Here is a 14533-nt window from a genome sequence, read left to right as displayed (position 1 = left end):
GTGAGACACACAGAGAGAAAGAAAAACAAGAGATTTTATTTATATTTAAACCTGAAATGAATTGTAGTCGTATAATGATCTGCAATGTTACATTCTTTCCAGGGCTACATTTCAATATCAGAGGGAAACAAGAAAGAGTGACATTATCAATACACTCAACTTACTATGTTGAGTGTATTACTAACTTGACATTTTTGACCGATTTTTGATGACATACTATACTATGACTTTTTTGACAGATTTTGGACGACATACTATACAATGACATTTTAGACCGTTTTTTGACGACATACTATACTATGACATTTTTGACCAATTTCGGACGACATACTATACTATGACTTTTTTGACCGATTTTGGACGACATACTATACTATGACTTTTTTGACCGATTTTGGACGACATACTTTACTATGACGTTTTTGACAAATTTTTGAACGACATACTATGCTATGACTTTTTTGACCGATTTTGGACGACATACTATGCTATGATGTTTTTGACCAATTTTTTACGATATGCTATACTATGACGTTTTTGACAGATTTTTTACGACATCTATACTATGACTTTTTTGACCGATTTTGGACGACATACTATACTATGACATTTTATACAGTTTTTTGACGACATACTATACTATGAATTTTTTGACAGATTTTGGACGACATACTATACTATGACATTTTTGACCGATTTTGGACGACATACTATACTATGATGTTTTTGACCGATTTTGGACGACATGCTATACTATGACGTTTTTGACCAATTTTTGACGACATACTATACTATGACGTTTTTGACCGATTTTGAGCGACATACTATAACTATGACATTTTTGACGACATACTATACTATGATGTTTTTGACCGATTTTGGATGACATGCTATACTATGACATACTATACTATGACGTTTTTGACCGATTTTGGACGACATACTATACTATGACATTTTTGAGCGATTTTGAGCGACATACTATAACTATGACATTTTTGACCGATTTTTGATGACATACTATACTATGACTTTTTTGACCGATTTTGGACGACATACTATACTATGACATTTTTGACCGATTTCGGACGACATACTATACTATGACTTTTTTGACAGATTTCGGACGACATACTATACTATGACGTTTTTGACTGATTTTGGACGACATACTATACTATGACGTTTTTGACAAATTTTTGACGACATACTATACTATGACGTTTTTGACCGATTTTGGACGACATGCTATACTATGACGTGTTTGACCGATTTTTGACGACATACTATACTATGACTTTTTTGACCGATTTTGGACGACATACTATACTATGACGTTTTTTGACCGATTTTGGACGACATACTATACTATGAAATTTTTTGACCGATTTTGGACGACATACTATACTATGGCGTTTTTTGACCGATTTTGGACGACATACTATACTATGACGTTTTTGACCGATTTTGGACGACATACTATACTATGACATTTTATACAGTTTTTTGACGACCTACTATACTATGACTTTTTTGACAGATTTTGGACGACATACTATACTATGACTTTTTTGACAGATTTTAGACGACATACTATACTATGACATTTTTGACAGATTTTGGACGACATACTATACTATGATGTTTTTGACCGTTTTAGGACGACATGCTATACTATGAAGTTTTTGACCAATTTTTGACGACATACTATACTATGACGTTTTTGACCGATTTTGAGCGACATACTATAACTGTGACATTTTTGACGACATACTATACTATGATGTTTTTGACCGATTTTGGATGACATGCTATACTATGACATACTATACTATGACATTTTTGACCGATTTTGGACGACATACTATACTATGACATTTTTGAGCGATTTTGAGCGACATTCTATAACTATGACATTTTTGACCGATTTTTGATGACATACTTTACTATGACTTTTTTGACAGATTTTGGACGACATACTATACTATGACATTTTAGACCGTTTTTTGACGACATACTATACTATGACGTTTCTGACAATTTTTTGACGACATACTATACTATGACGTTTTTGACCGATTTTGGACGACATGCTATACTATGACGTGTTTGACCGATTTTTGACGACATACTATACTATGACTTTTTTGACCGATTTTGGACGACATACTACACTATGACTTTTTTCACCAATTTTTGACGACATACTATACTATGACTTCTTTGACAGATTTTGGACGACATACTATACTATGACTTTTTTGACAGATTTTGGACGACATACTATACTATGACGTTTTTGACTGATTTTGGACGACATACTATACTATGACGTTTTTGACCGATTTTTGACGACATACTATAATATGACTTTTTTTGACCGATTTTGGAAGACATAATATACAATGACGTTTTTGACCGATTTTGGACGACATACTATACTATGACGTTTTTGACCGATTTTTGACGACATACTATACTATGACTTTTTTGACCGATTTTGGACGACATACTATACTATGACGTTTTTGACCGATTTTCGACGACATACTATACTATGACTTTTTTACCGATTTTCGACGACATACTATACTATGACATTTTTGACCGATTTTGGACGACATACTATACTATGACGTTTTTGACCGATTTTGGACGACATACTATACTATGACGTTTTTGACCGATTTTGGACGACATACTATACTATGACGATTTTTGACCGATTTTGGACGACATACTATACTATGACTTTTTAACGTTTTTGACGACATACTATACTATGACGTTTTTTGACCGATTTTTGACGACATACTATACTATGACGTTTTTGGACGACATAGTATACTATGAAGTTTTTGACCGATTTTGGACGACATACTATACTATGACGTTTTTGACCAATTTTTGACGACATACTATACTATGACTTTTTTGACCGATTTTGGACAACATACTATACTATGACTTTTTTGACCGATTTTTGACGACATACTATACTATGACGTTTTTGACCGATTTTGGACGACATACTATACTATGACGTTTTTTGACCGATTTTCGACGACATACTATACTATGACTTTTTTGACCAATTTTTGACGACATACTATACTATGACGTTTTTGACCGATTTTTGACGACATACTATACTATGACTTTTTTGACCGATTTTGGACGACATTCTATACTATGATGTTTTTGACCGATTTTGGACGACATACTATACTATGTCGTTTTTGACCGATTTTGGACGACATACTATACTATGACTTTTTTGACCGATTTTGGACGACATTCTATACTATGATGTTTTTGACCGATTTTGGACGACATACTATACTATGTCGTTTTTGACCGATTTTGGACGACATACTATACTATGACTTTTTTGACCGATTTTGGAGGACATACTATACTATGACTTTTTTGACAGATTTTGGACGACATACTATACTATGACTTTTTTGACTGATTTTGGACAACATACTATAACATGATGAACCAACAGCATTTAGGACAATGAGTTGGTGTAGTGGTTAGCACTCATGCCTTTCACATGGAAGACCCAGGTTCAAACCCTGGCTAGAACAAAAAAACTCTGCAATCCTAAACTGATTGGTATAACTTTGGAGGACAAACTATACTATGACTTTTTTGACGACATACTATACTATGACGTTTTTGACCGATTTTGGACGACATGCTATACTATGACGTTTTTGACCGATTTTTGACGACATACTATACTATGACTTTTTTGACCGATTTTGGACAACATACTATACTATGACTTTTTTGACCGATTTTTGACGACATACTATACTATGACGTTTTTGACAGATTTTGGACGACATACTATACTATGACTTTTTTGACCGATTTTGGACAACATACTATACTATGACTTTTTTGACCGATTTTTGACGACATACTATACTATGACGTTTTTGACCGATTTTTGACGACATACTATACTATGACGTTTTTGACCGATTTTGGACGACATACTATACTATGACGTTTTTGACCGATTTTGGACGACATACTATACTATGACGTTTTTGACCGATTTTGGACGACATACTATACTATGACGTTTTTGACCGATTTTGGACGACATACTATACTATGACGTTTTTGACCGATTTTGGACGACATACTATACTATGACGTTTTTTGACCGATTTTCGACGACATACTATACTATGACGTTTTTGACCGATTTTGGACGACATACTATACTATGACTTTTTAACGTTTTTGACTGATTTTTGACGACATACTATACTATGACGTTTTTTGACCGATTTTTGACGACATACTATACTATGACGTTTTTGGACGACATAGTATACTATGAAGTTTTTGACCGATTTTGGACGACATACTATACTATGACGTTTTTGACCAATTTTTGACGACATACTATACTATGACTTTTTTGACCGATTTTGGACAACATACTATACTATGACTTTTTTGACCGATTTTTGACGACATACTATACTATGACGTTTTTGACCGATTTTGGACGACATACTATACTATGACTTTTTTGACCAATTTTTGACGACATACTATACTATGACGTTTTTGACCGATTTTTGACGACATACTATACTATGACTTTTTTGACCGATTTTGGACGACATTCTATACTATGATGTTTTTGACCGATTTTGGACGACATACTATACTATGTCGTTTTTGACCGATTTTGGACGACATACTATACTATGACTTTTTTGACCGATTTTGGACGACATTCTATACTATGATGTTTTTGACCGATTTTGGACGACATACTATACTATGTCGTTTTTGACCGATTTTGGACGACATACTATACTATGACTTTTTTGACCGATTTTGGAGGACATACTATACTATGACTTTTTTGACAGATTTTGGACGACATACTATACTATGACTTTTTTGACTGATTTTGGACAACATACTATAACATGATGAACCAACAGCATTTAGGACAATGAGTTGGTGTAGTGGTTAGCACTCATGCCTTTCACATGGAAGACCCAGGTTCAAACCCTGGCTAGAACAAAAAAACTCTGCAATCCTAAACTGATTGGTATAACTTTGGAGGACAAACTATACTATGACTTTTTTGACGACATACTATACTATGACGTTTTTGACCGATTTTGGACGACATGCTATACTATGACGGTTTTGACCGATTTTTGACGACATACTATACTATGACTTTTTTGACCGATTTTGGACAACATACTATACTATGACTTTTTTGACCGATTTTGGACAACATACTATACTATGACTTTTTTGACCGATTTTTGACGACATACTATACTATGACTTTTTTGACCGATTTTTGACGACATACTATACTATGACGTTTTTGACCGATTTTGGACGACATACTATACTATGACGTTTTTGACCGATTTTTGACGACATACTATACTATGACGTTTTTGACCGATTTTGGACGACATACTATACTATGACGTTTTTGACCGATTTTGGACGACATACTATACTATGACGTTTTTGACCGATTTTGGACGACAGGCTATACTATGACGTTTTTGACCAATTTTGGACGACATACTATACTATGACTTTTTTGACCAATTTTTGACGACATACTATACTATGACGTTTTTTGACCGATTTTGGACGACATACTATACTATGACGTTTTTGACCGATTTTGGACGACATACTATACTATGACTTTTTAACGTTTTTGACTGATTTTTGACGACATACTATACTATGACGTTTTTTGACCGATTTTTGACGACATACTATACTATGACGTTTTTGGACGACATAGTATACTATGAAGTTTTTGACCGATTTTGGACGACATACTATACTATGACGTTTTTGACCAATTTTTGACGACATACTATACTATGACTTTTTTGACCGATTTTGGACAACATACTATACTATGACTTTTTTGACCGATTTTTGATGACATACTTTACTATGACTTTTTTGACAGATTTTGGACGACATACTATACTATGACATTTTAGACCGTTTTTTGACGACATACTATACTATGACGTTTCTGACAATTTTTTGACGACATACTATACTATGACGTTTTTGACCGATTTTGGAAGACATGCTATACTATGACGTGTTTGACCGATTTTTGACGACATACTATACTATGACTTTTTTGACCGATTTTGGACGACATACTACACTATGACTTTTTTCACCAATTTTTGACGACATACTATACTATGACTTCTTTGACAGATTTTGGACGACATACTATACTATGACTTTTTTGACAGATTTTGGACGACATACTATACTATGACGTTTTTGACTGATTTTGGACGACATACTATACTATGACGTTTTTGACCGATTTTTGACGACATACTATAATATGACTTTTTTTGACCGATTTTGGAAGACATAATATACAATGACGTTTTTGACCGATTTTGGACGACATACTATACTATGACGTTTTTGACCGATTTTTGACGACATACTATACTATGACTTTTTTGACCGATTTTGGACGACATACTATACTATGACGTTTTTGACCGATTTTCGACGACATACTATACTATGACTTTTTTACCGATTTTCGACGACATACTATACTATGACATTTTTGACCGATTTTGGACGACATACTATACTATGACGTTTTTGACCGATTTTGGACGACATACTATACTATGACGTTTTTGACCGATTTTGGACGACATACTATACTATGACGATTTTTGACCGATTTTGGACGACATACTATACTATGACTTTTTAACGTTTTTGACTGATTTTTGACGACATACTATACTATGACGTTTTTTGACCGATTTTTGACGACATACTATACTATGACGTTTTTGGACGACATAGTATACTATGAAGTTTTTGACCGATTTTGGACGACATACTATACTATGACGTTTTTGACCAATTTTTGACGACATACTATACTATGACTTTTTTGACCGATTTTGGACAACATACTATACTATGACTTTTTTGACCGATTTTTGACGACATACTATACTATGACGTTTTTGACCGATTTTGGACGACATACTATACTATGACGTTTTTTGACCGACTTTCGACGACATACTATACTATGACTTTTTTGACCAATTTTTGACGACATACTATACTATGACGTTTTTGACCGATTTTTGACGACATACTATACTATGACTTTTTTGACCGATTTTGGACGACATTCTATACTATGATGTTTTTGACCGATTTTGGACGACATACTATACTATGTCGTTTTGACCGATTTTGGACGACATACTATACTATGACTTTTTTGACCGATTTTGGACGACATTCTATACTATGATGTTTTTGACCGATTTTGGACGACATACTATACTATGTCGTTTTTGACCGATTTTGGACGACATACTATACTATGACTTTTTTGACCGATTTTGGAGGACATACTATACTATGACTTTTTTGACAGATTTTGGACGACATACTATACTATGACTTTTTTGACTGATTTTGGACAACATACTATAACATGATGAACCAACAGCATTTAGGACAATGAGTTGGTGTAGTGGTTAGCACTCATGCCTTTCACATGGAAGACCCAGGTTCAAACCCTGGCTAGAACAAAAAAACTCTGCAATCCTAAACTGATTGGTATAACTTTGGAGGACAAACTATACTATGACTTTTTTGACGACATACTATACTATGACGTTTTTGACCGATTTTGGACGACATGCTATACTATGACGTTTTTGACCGATTTTTGACGACATACTATACTATGACTTTTTTGACCGATTTTGGACAACATACTATACTATGACTTTTTTGACCGATTTTTGACGACATACTATACTATGACGTTTTTGACAGATTTTGGACGACATACTATACTATGACTTTTTTGACCGATTTTGGACAACATACTATACTATGACTTTTTTGACCGATTTTTGACGACATACTATACTATGACGTTTTTTGACCGATTTTTGACGACATACTATACTATGACGTTTTTGGACGACATAGTATACTATGAAGTGTTTGACCGATTTTGGACGACATACTATACTATGACGTTTTTGACCAATTTTTGACGACATACTATACTATGACTTTTTTGACCGATTTTGGACAACATACTATACTATGACTTTTTTGACCAATTTTTGACGACATACTATACTATGACGTTTTTGACCGATTTTTGACGACATACTATACTATGACTGCTTTGACCGATTTTGGACGACATTCTATACTATGATGTTTTTGACCGATTTTGGACGACATACTATACTATGTCGTTTTTTGACCGATTTTGGACGACATACTATACTATGACTTTTTTGACCGATTTTGGACGACATTCTATACTATGATGTTTTTGACCGATTTTGGACGACATACTATACTATGTCGTTTTTGACCGATTTTGGACGACATACTATACTATGACTTTTTTGACCGATTTTGGAGGACATACTATACTATGACTTTTTTGACAGATTTTGGACGACATACTATACTATGACTTTTTTGACTGATTTTGGACAACATACTATAACATGATGAACCAACAGCATTTAGGACAATGAGTTGGTGTAGTGGTTAGCACTCATGCCTTTCACATGGAAGACCCAGGTTCAAACCCTGGCTAGAACAAAAAAACTCTGCAATCCTAAACTGATTGGTATAACTTTGGAGGACAAACTATACTATGACTTTTTTGACGACATACTATACTATGACGTTTTTGACCGATTTTGGACGACATGCTATACTATGACGTTTTTGACCGATTTTTGACGACATACTATACTATGACTTTTTTGACCGATTTTGGACAACATACTATACTATGACTTTTTTGACCGATTTTTGACGACATACTATACTATGACGTTTTTGACAGATTTTGGACGACATACTATACTATGACTTTTTTGACCGATTTTGGACAACATACTATACTATGACTTTTTTGACCGATTTTTGACGACATACTATACTATGACGTTTTTGACCGATTTTTGACGACATACTATACTATGACGTTTTTGACCGATTTTGGACGACATACTATACTATGACGTTTTTGACCGATTTTGGACGACATACTATACTATGACGTTTTTGACCGATTTTGGACGACATACTATACTATGACGTTTTTGACCGATTTTGGACGACATACTATACTATGACGTTTTTGACCGATTTTGGACGACATACTATACTATGACGTTTTTTGACCGATTTTCGACGACATACTATACTATGACGTTTTTGACCGATTTTGGACGACATACTATACTATGACTTTTTAACGTTTTTGACTGATTTTTGACGACATACTATACTATGACGTTTTTTGACCGATTTTTGACGACATACTATACTATGACGTTTTTGGACGACATAGTATACTATGAAGTTTTTGACCGATTTTGGACGACATACTATACTATGACGTTTTTGACCAATTTTTGACGACATACTATACTATGACTTTTTTGACCGATTTTGGACAACATACTATACTATGACTTTTTTGACCGATTTTTGACGACATACTATACTATGACGTTTTTGACCGATTTTGGACGACATACTATACTATGACGTTTTTTGACCGATTTTCGACGACATACTATACTATGACTTTTTTGACCAATTTTTGACGACATACTATACTATGACGTTTTTGACCGATTTTTGACGACATACTATACTATGACTTTTTTGACCGATTTTGGACGACATTCTATACTATGATGTTTTTGACCGATTTTGGACGACATACTATACTATGTCGTTTTTGACCGATTTTGGACGACATACTATACTATGACTTTTTTGACCGATTTTGGACGACATTCTATACTATGATGTTTTTGACCGATTTTGGACGACATACTATACTATGTCGTTTTTGACCGATTTTGGACGACATACTATACTATGACTTTTTTGACCGATTTTGGAGGACATACTATACTATGACTTTTTTGACAGATTTTGGACGACATACTATACTATGACTTTTTTGACTGATTTTGGACAACATACTATAACATGATGAACCAACAGCATTTAGGACAATGAGTTGGTGTAGTGGTTAGCACTCATGCCTTTCACATGGAAGACCCAGGTTCAAACCCTGGCTAGAACAAAAAAACTCTGCAATCCTAAACTGATTGGTATAACTTTGGAGGACAAACTATACTATGACTTTTTTGACGACATACTATACTATGACGTTTTTGACCGATTTTGGACGACATGCTATACTATGACGGTTTTGACCGATTTTTGACGACATACTATACTATGACTTTTTTGACCGATTTTGGACAACATACTATACTATGACTTTTTTGACCGATTTTGGACAACATACTATACTATGACTTTTTTGACCGATTTTTGACGACATACTATACTATGACTTTTTTGACCGATTTTTGACGACATACTATACTATGACGTTTTTGACCGATTTTGGACGACATACTATACTATGACGTTTTTGACCGATTTTTGACGACATACTATACTATGACGTTTTTGACCGATTTTGGACGACATACTATACTATGACGTTTTTGACCGATTTTGGACGACATACTATACTATGACGTTTTTGACCGATTTTGGACGACAGGCTATACTATGACGTTTTTGACCAATTTTGGACGACATACTATACTATGACTTTTTTGACCAATTTTTGACGACATACTATACTATGACGTTTTTTGACCGATTTTGGACGACATACTATACTATGACGTTTTTGACCGATTTTGGACGACATACTATACTATGACTTTTTAACGTTTTTGACTGATTTTTGACGACATACTATACTATGACGTTTTTTGACCGTTTTTTGACGACATACTATACTATGACGTTTTTGGACGACATAGTATACTATGAAGTTTTTGACCGATTTTGGACGACATACTATACTATGACGTTTTTGACCAATTTTTGACGACATACTATACTATGACTTTTTTGACCGATTTTGGACAACATACTATACTATGACTTTTTTGACCGATTTTTGATGACATACTTTACTATGACTTTTTTGACAGATTTTGGACGACATACTATACTATGACATTTTAGACCGTTTTTTGACGACATACTATACTATGACGTTTCTGACAATTTTTTGACGACATACTATACTATGACGTTTTTGACCGATTTTGGACGACATGCTATACTATGACGTGTTTGACCGATTTTTGACGACATACTATACTATGACTTTTTTGACCGATTTTGGACGACATACTACACTATGACTTTTTTCACCAATTTTTGACGACATACTATACTATGACTTCTTTGACAGATTTTGGACGACATACTATACTATGACTTTTTTGACAGATTTTGGACGACATACTATACTATGACGTTTTTGACTGATTTTGGACGACATACTATACTATGACGTTTTTGACCGATTTTTGACGACATACTATAATATGACTTTTTTTGACCGATTTTGGAAGACATAATATACAATGACGTTTTTGACCGATTTTGGACGACATACTATACTATGACGTTTTTGACCGATTTTTGACGACATACTATACTATGACTTTTTTGACCGATTTTGGACGACATACTATACTATGACGTTTTTGACCGATTTTCGACGACATACTATACTATGACTTTTTTACCGATTTTCGACGACATACTATACTATGACATTTTTGACCGATTTTGGACGACATACTATACTATGACGTTTTTGACCGATTTTGGACGACATACTATACTATGACGTTTTTGACCGATTTTGGACGACATACTATACTATGACGATTTTTGACCGATTTTGGACGACATACTATACTATGACTTTTTAACGTTTTTGACTGATTTTTGACGACATACTATACTATGACGTTTTTTGACCGATTTTTGACGACATACTATACTATGACGTTTTTGGACGACATAGTATACTATGAAGTTTTTGACCGATTTTGGACGACATACTATACTATGACGTTTTTGACCAATTTTTGACGACATACTATACTATGACTTTTTTGACCGATTTTGGACAACATACTATACTATGACTTTTTTGACCGATTTTTGACGACATACTATACTATGACGTTTTTGACCGATTTTGGACGACATACTATACTATGACGTTTTTTGACCGACTTTCGACGACATACTATACTATGACTTTTTTGACCAATTTTTGACGACATACTATACTATGACGTTTTTGACCGATTTTTGACGACATACTATACTATGACTTTTTTGACCGATTTTGGACGACATTCTATACTATGATGTTTTTGACCGATTTTGGACGACATACTATACTATGTCGTTTTGACCGATTTTGGACGACATACTATACTATGACTTTTTTGACCGATTTTGGACGACATTCTATACTATGATGTTTTTGACCGATTTTGGACGACATACTATACTATGTCGTTTTTGACCGATTTTGGACGACATACTATACTATGACTTTTTTGACCGATTTTGGAGGACATACTATACTATGACTTTTTTGACAGATTTTGGACGACATACTATACTATGACTTTTTTGACTGATTTTGGACAACATACTATAACATGATGAACCAACAGCATTTAGGACAATGAGTTGGTGTAGTGGTTAGCACTCATGCCTTTCACATGGAAGACCCAGGTTCAAACCCTGGCTAGAACAAAAAAACTCTGCAATCCTAAACTGATTGGTATAACTTTGGAGGACAAACTATACTATGACTTTTTTGACGACATACTATACTATGACGTTTTTGACCGATTTTGGACGACATGCTATACTATGACGTTTTTGACCGATTTTTGACGACATACTATACTATGACGTTTTTGACAGATTTTGGACGACATACTATACTATGACTTTTTTGACCGATTTTGGACAACATACTATACTATGACTTTTTTGACCGATTTTTGACGACATACTATACTATGACGTTTTTTGACCGATTTTTGACGACATACTATACTATGACGTTTTTGGACGACATAGTATACTATGAAGTGTTTGACCGATTTTGGACGACATACTATACTATGACGTTTTTGACCAATTTTTGACGACATACTATACTATGACTTTTTTGACCGATTTTGGACAACATACTATACTATGACTTTTTTGACCGATTTTTGACGACATACTATACTATGACGTTTTTGACCGATTTTGGACGACATACTATACTATGACGTTTTTTGACCGATTTTCGACGACATACTATACTATGACTTTTTTGACCAATTTTTGACGACATACTATACTATGACGTTTTTGACCGATTTTTGACGACATACTATACTATGACTTTTTTGACCGATTTTGGACGACATTCTATACTATGATGTTTTTGACCGATTTTGGACGACATACTATACTATGTCGTTTTTGACCGATTTTGGACGACATACTATACTATGACTTTTTTGACCGATTTTGGACGACATTCTATACTATGATGTTTTTGACCGATTTTGGACGACATACTATACTATGTCGTTTTTGACCGATTTTGGACGACATACTATACTATGACTTTTTTGACCGATTTTGGAGGACATACTATACTATGACTTTTTTGACAGATTTTGGACGACATACTATACTATGACTTTTTTGACTGATTTTGGACAACATACTATAACATGATGAACCAACAGCATTTAGGACAATGAGTTGGTGTAGTGGTTAGCACTCATGCCTTTCACATGGAAGACCCAGGTTCAAACCCTGGCTAGAACAAAAAAACTCTGCAATCCTAAACTGATTGGTATAACTTTGGAGGACAAACTATACTATGACTTTTTTGACGACATACTATACTATGACGTTTTTGACCGATTTTGGACGACATGCTATACTATGACGTTTTTGACCGATTTTTGACGACATACTATACTATGACTTTTTTGACCGATTTTGGACAACATACTATAATATGACTTTTTTGACCGATTTTTGACGACATACTATACTATGACGTTTTTGACAGATTTTGGACGACATACTATACTATGACTTTTTTGACCGATTTTGGACAACATACTATACTATGACTTTTTTGACCGATTTTTGACGACATACTATACTATGACGTTTTTGACCGATTTTTGACGACATACTATACTATGACTTTTTTGACCGATTTTTGACGACATACTATACTATGACGTTTTTGACCGATTTTGGACGACATACTATACTATGACGTTTTTGACCGATTTTGGACGACATACTATACTATGACGTTTTTGACCGATTTTGGACGACATACTTTTCTATGACGTTTTTGACCGATTTTGGACGACAGGCTATACTATGACGTTTTTGACCGATTTTGGACAGGCTATACTATGACGTTTTTGACCAATTTTTGACGACATACTATACTATGACTTTTTTGACCGATTTTGGACGACATACTATA

The 14533-nt window shown here is 34.2% G+C and overlaps 1 protein-coding gene across 1 annotated transcript in view; it reads right to left on the bottom strand.

Moving 5' to 3' along the window:
* Positions 1 to 14533, bottom strand: part of LOC131459770 (frizzled-3-like) — an 84338-nt gene that overhangs the window by 10119 nt on the left and 59686 nt on the right. The window lies entirely within an intron of this gene.

The sequence above is a fragment of the Solea solea genome, chromosome 5, assembly GCF_958295425.1.
Source record: "Solea solea chromosome 5, fSolSol10.1, whole genome shotgun sequence".
Lineage (NCBI taxonomy): Eukaryota > Metazoa > Chordata > Actinopteri > Pleuronectiformes > Soleidae > Solea > Solea solea.
The sequence above is the reverse complement of the archived record's forward strand: the minus strand, read 5'-3'. Positions and strand labels throughout refer to the sequence as shown.